Here is a 6537-nt window from a genome sequence, read left to right as displayed (position 1 = left end):
AAAAAAACAAATTTTAAGGGCTTAGGGCTTTGAGATCGAAACTTTATACATTATCAGCCTCTTATTATTAAAAAATACTTATTTTTTATTTTATTCTATTTTACTGAATAAAAAATTACTTTGTCCTGACAGTATTCATTATTAACTTTATTCAAATAAATACTGGTCAATTTTATGAGATATAGAAAGCTTTAAGATTTTAGTTAATAATTTCATGTGTTAGTATTCACATGAGATAATGAGTTTTAGATTTCTTATTCTAAATTAAAAACAAATGGTCTTTGATATTTTTGAAAGTTATTTTTTTCTTTAGTATTTAAAGACTTAAGGGCTTTCGAGTTTAGGTTAAAAACTATTTAAAGAAATTAGTAATTTGCATTTCAGTACAAATATTGTAAAATTTGTTGCATAATGAAAATTGTCACTTTAAAATATTTTTTTAAAACAGTATTTTAAGACTTAAAACTTAAAGATTGTTATTAGAATTTAAAGACATGTTAAAGGCTTAAAAAAGACTATCTCAAAATTTTTCCTATTTAAAAATGAACCTTTGAAATTATTTAAAAAATGATCTTCGTGATCAGCATTAAAATTAAAGAAAACTCTAAAAATATTTAATTCAGTTTAAATTTTGTAAATTAAGGATCTTTATTAAGATCAGAGGGTACGAATCTACATCAACATTTTTGTCTCTTTTGGGACAATAGGTACCCAATTTCGAATTATAAAAAATGTTCTTATGGATAATTGTAAAATAAAAAGTTATCCTAACGGGTCCTGATCAAAATCCCGAAAGCCAAAATCCCGAACGCCAAAAGCCTGGAAGCTAAAATCCTGAAAGCTAAAATCCCGAATGGGCCAAAATCCCGAAAACCAAAATCCTGATTTCTTAAAAGTGTCATAGCAACTCCTACTTGCTGGAAGCACAGGAAAATTTTCTGTGCTTTGGAAATTATTCTATACATTACCTTCTATATAATTTCATCCCTTTCAGGATTCTGAATATTTGGGATTTTGGCTTTCGGGCTTTTTCTGGCTGCCTCCGATCCTAACCTAAGGTAATTTTCGTTAAGATCAACACTTTTTGAAAATATTTTTTTTTTTCAGAGAAGCATATTTCTTTTATTGTCTTAAAACAGAGTCTTTACTGATTTATCAAAATTTCAAGTGCTTTCAAATTCATATTTTTAACAATCTTTGAAATCATAAGTATTTATTTTCATTCTAAAACGTTTTAGGAGGAGAATTAGCCATATAAGACCTTTGTAATACAAATTTAGATATACTTTTTTGTGACGCTCTCGAAACGGTAAATGTTTTAAAGCTAATTACTAAGAACGTTGATTTGGATTTTTTAATCATTAATTTTTATTGAGAACTGGAACCATTGAAAGAGTATTGTGCTGGATACACCTACGGCTTAATCTGAAAGACATTCTAACGTAATTATAACCAAAATATTGATTAAATTACATTTCCATTAGTTTCCGACTAAGCCGTCTCTCGGCTTAAGTCATAAGTCAAGGGTTTAATAATATTTGTTTCCTGGATATCTTACGGTTCAGAAAGAATTTAAATGACTATTGTTCCAGGTTATAATTGAATGTCTTAAAAACCTAAAAGATATTTACATAGAACGAAACCAAAAAGCCGAAATTTATTTAGGTTACGATCATTAATTAAACTGAAATAATCAGAATCCACAAAAAAATAAAACTGTGAAGTGTAAGGGTAGAAAAAAATATTCACATATTTTTTTTTAATATCGCTAAAGGGTTAAAAATATTTTTAAAAAAAATACAGATTAATTATACGTAATTTTATTGTTAGATATCTCTGATATAAATCATATTAATTCAACCTGATATTGCTCATGTGATTTTAAATATTATTCTCAAAATGGAAGTAACTTTATATAACAGTTCCATATTACAAACGTTATATACAACAAGTTAGACATTAAGGTGCTTAAGTATTCTCATAAAATGATAAGTTATCATTTTTCTGCCAGATTACCAACTAATTAAGATTTGCAATATTTTTGCGTTATATTTTCTTTTTTTACAACACATTAGTGTTTGTGTAGTGTTTTTTTTTTATATTCAAAAGACCTTCACAGTCAGATAATCGAGTCCGATCCAGACAAATATCCATTGTAAATTCAAAATATAAAGTTTTCGCGTGCAAAATATAAGTCACACCTCTCCCCGCGAGTTTATTTAATTTGCGCGGATATCTTGTCACACTGTATATGAGAGTATTTCGTAAAATGTTTTTCTTCTCTTTCAATATTGAGACATTGTCTTCTATACACAATGATTGTGTCTGTGCCAAAGAGAAATATTTCAACGTACCAGAGAAACTTCTCAGGTGCCTTTATTGAGCCATACAGTGCAATTATGGATAAAACAGCCCAAAAGAATCTCCCGGGCGTGTTCGGTGGGTGAGAGAGTTTATTGGCATTCTACTTGAAAGGTTCATCAGAAAAAAGGTGTCTGATACGCAATTTTTCGCGTAGACCGTATTGATTGCTAAAATGATTAGCGGTTAGCGACACAGTTTCACTTGTTGATGTGTCTGTTTTTTTTCGATAGAATTTTTGAAAAGAGATGAGCTAGAAAATTCAGTCTGAACGTCACGTACCGTACCCACCTGGATACCATTTATTTGAACAAACTTGGAGATGAAATGGATCGGAATTTCACAATTTCTGCCAAGTTGGACTTCGTGTTGGAGAAGTAAAATTTGATTCACAAGTTACATTCTGTGAAACGCGAATGAAAATCACGAGACTCTCGAGGTATATAGTCTTCCTTTCAAGAATTGACTTAATTGTGGGAGCAAAGAACGTATAAATATTCACTGAAAATTATTAATTTTTATGAGAATATAATTCAAAGAGAATATAATTCTTTCACTGAATCGTTATGAAGTTGTAATAGTTTCTGGGTTTTATTTGTTATGATTTTCCTAGAATATTTCCGGTTAATTCTTCAGAAATTTAATTTTAAAGGGACAGATAATCCTAACCGGCTTATGTAGGTGAGATTCTTAACGTGAGCTAACTGGGAGTGCATGCAAATTCGATTTGGAGCTGAAGTTGGGAGACGCCATTCAGTTATCTTGAATCAAATTCGTGAAATTATACAAATTTTGTATTTAAACCAAAATATCAAGGATTTGGATGAACTGACAGAAAAGTGATATATGGGTGAAATGTAGACCAGAATGTTCTTTATAATTTTGCCGTAGAACTTGAACTCATCGATTACTCAGAAGTCAAGATAAGAGAGGTTTTTTGTTTCTTAACTCGTTTTTTCATCCAGAGTGCCCCAAGTGTTCATTTGTTGAACTTCAACTAAATCAAAGAATTGTTGTATTTTGCGGGACTTTCCATTTAAACCCCTATTTTAAGTGTCTTGGTGGAGTAGAGGCAGTCAAATTGGCATCTGAGTGATTTCAAAGCGTTATTATGGGAAAAATCAATTTTTTCACACTTAAACGGCAAAATCGGAGTGATAGCGTAGTCTGAGCAGAAAATGATGTATGGACGAAATGTAGAGACAAATGTGCTCTATAATTATGTAGAAGTAATCATCAAAATCGGTTCAGCGACAGTCGAGATAATTGAGGTTATGTGATATTGAAATTGGTTTTTCGACTGTGGCGCCCCTGGTGTTGGTCCCACGAAGTTCAAATATTCTAGAAAGTTGTAGCATTTGGTGAGATCTTTCGTTTAAGCCCTCATTCATCAAAATCGGTCACATAGAACCGGAGATATGATTTTTTAAATTTCGTGAACTTTGACCTTTGACTGGACTACAACATACTAAAATTTCATTAACTTGCACAATGCCGTTTTTGAGAAAAGTGACTTTGAATTTCGATGAATTTTGACGCTATCACAGCGCCACCTGTGGTGACTTTTTGAACTTCCATCTGAAAGTGCTCATCGAGACGAAACCAAAAAGGTAAAATTTAGGCCGCTATGTTAATTAGAACCGGAGATAGAGGCCGGTCAATGTTCGAACTTTGACCCCTTATAGCTCGGGTCAGGGGTTATGGATCGACTTAAGGTTTTTTTTGTTTGATAGGTATAATCAACGGCTACAACATACTAAATTTTCAGCCCGATGCACAATGGAATTTTTGAGTTATTTAACTTTTAAGATTTAAAAATTTTCTTTTTAAAAAAAGCGCCCCTAGCGGTGGTTTTATGAACTTGCGATGTTAGAAGGAGAAGTGGCATTTCACGAGAGCTTTCCAAAAAGCCCTCACTTTTTAAATTCTGACAATTAGAACCGGAGTTATGGCCATTTTAAGAAATTTTTTTTGGACCCTTATAGCTCGGGTCAGGGGGGTCGGGGGACCTTAAGTTTGGTATTGATGGAAAGCTCTAAGGCCCAGCTATAACATACTAAAATTTGAGTCCGCTGAATGCCATAGGGGCGGAGCTATTGAGAAAACAAAAAAAGGGGGGTCTTCAAAATGGCGGAAGGAGGGGTGGGGGGTGGGGGGTCTATGCACCAAGTTGCAATTTTCACCCGATATATAACCTTTGCCGAAAACCGCAAGTCGATATCTTTTTTAGTTTAGGAGCTATTAAGCTCCAAAGAGCGGCCGGCCGGCCGGCCGGGAACGTAAATTAGCCACATATATATTCGTGATCAGGAAGTGCTGAAACACATTTTGGCCAAATTTGAGGTCGATCGGACGACATGAAATTTTGTTAGGATTATAGTAGGTGAGATTGTTAAGAATCTCACCTAATAGAAATTGTTTATCCTAATAAGCAGACTTAAGATATTATCCACATTTTATTGAATATTTATTCTCATGTCATAATATATTTTTATCCTTACGCTTTTCCATTGGCTGTTAGAGCTTAAAAGCGCACAAAGCTTTACACTGTAAAAAATTAGCTATGTTTTATTAATTTATCCGTATTATTTTCTCAGTTGAAATTCACAAATTTCAGGATCGGTGTAATGTTGGAATAATTTCGATTGGATTTTTCTTGCGGAAGATTTTATCACGGATTATGACTTGGGTTTGGATTTATTACATAGGAGATGACACTGGGGCACCACCAAACACTGCGATTTTTTAATTGGATATTGGATATCAGAGGATAAGACCGATAGGAATTTATAGGCACTATAGGGAAGCTTGTCCACTGAAGGAGTGATCGAGATAGTCCAAGTAGTTTAGAAATAAAAATTACTGTTTGGTGGTACCCCGTGTTTGGTGGTGCCCCAATTTCCCCTAACTAGCTTTGCTTCTTCAGGTATGGAGATAGATGGGATAAATCGGATCAAGAAAATTTAAAGTGCTATCAGTTCATATAATCCAGGTCAAGTGAACACTATGATCGTCAAATGCAGGAATACATCCGAAGACAAGTCATAATCCGTGTTTAATTTCAACTTTTTCAAAGATCCAAATTTGAATGAATCGTTTGAAAAATAATCCCTCGAGATAAGTGTTTGAAATTTGACTTTGAAAATTCAAAATAAAGATTTTTTATGACATACGGGACATAGGTAATGTATTTATGAACGAAATGTTCGCTTGGATAATTTCCAAAAATTATTCAAAAATAAAGGAAGTCTTTTGATCTGTTTTCGAAATAAACCAAAATAACATGACTTTGTAAGGAAAAAGTGGTACGGAGGTTAGAAAAATAAAAACGTTTGGAGATATTGCTTTTGGGGGATCACGGATCGCCGAAAACCGGAAACCAGCTTTAGCTTGTTTTAACTCGAGACTAGTAGAAAGTTGAGAAACAAGCAGATTATATATCGCATTGTGATGACTTTAATCCCATAATGAGGACTTTATGATTATTATATAAATAGATAGAGAATTTAATGTATTTTTGGTATCTGGTTTTACTTAAAAAAAAAGCTATACTGAAGATTTTCCACCATTTCGCATTTGCGAAACACTTTATTTTTCATAGAGTTGAAGATTTTAAGATTTTTTTTTTAGAAATGTTAGTAAAAGAGGCAATATTCAACTGAATTTAAGTTTAGTAACACTTTTAAAACAAAACTTGAAAATAAGTCTTTTAAAAGCGAAATATATATGAATTTTCAGTGTTTTAAACTTACTTTAACTACGTAAGTAAAAAGTAAAAAGTTTAACTATAAATTTTAATAATAAATTCTATGAAAAATTGTACGTTAATGTTTGAGAACTTTTCGAAACACCCCTTATATCTTAAAACGATATTACCATAATTAAGGTAGGTGCAATATATAGGGTAAGGTAATTCAACTGCAACTAAACTTAGATCGCTGTAACTTTGAAACCGTTCGTGACAGCATGCTATTATTTAGTACAGTGTTTAGTGATAGTTTATTTTATTTTCTACAAGCTAAAAGCATTTGTGAATATTTTCTTTAATCAGTAATGGAGTTCAAACTTGACGGAATGATTGAGTTTTATGTGACCGAAAAGGCTCAAATGATTACCGGATTACTATTAGAGCCATTTAACACTTAAATGTGATTATATCTGTCGTGTGTTTCGAAA

At 32.3% G+C, this 6537-nt stretch overlaps 1 protein-coding gene across 1 annotated transcript in view; it reads left to right on the top strand.

Moving 5' to 3' along the window:
• The window catches only part of LOC129801176 (40S ribosomal protein S12), a 422333-nt gene that overhangs the window by 291384 nt on the left and 124412 nt on the right, over positions 1-6537 (top strand). The window lies entirely within an intron of this gene.

The sequence above is a fragment of the Phlebotomus papatasi genome, chromosome 2, assembly GCF_024763615.1.
Source record: "Phlebotomus papatasi isolate M1 chromosome 2, Ppap_2.1, whole genome shotgun sequence".
Taxonomy (NCBI): domain Eukaryota; kingdom Metazoa; phylum Arthropoda; class Insecta; order Diptera; family Psychodidae; genus Phlebotomus; species Phlebotomus papatasi.
The sequence above is the reverse complement of the archived record's forward strand: the minus strand, read 5'-3'. Positions and strand labels throughout refer to the sequence as shown.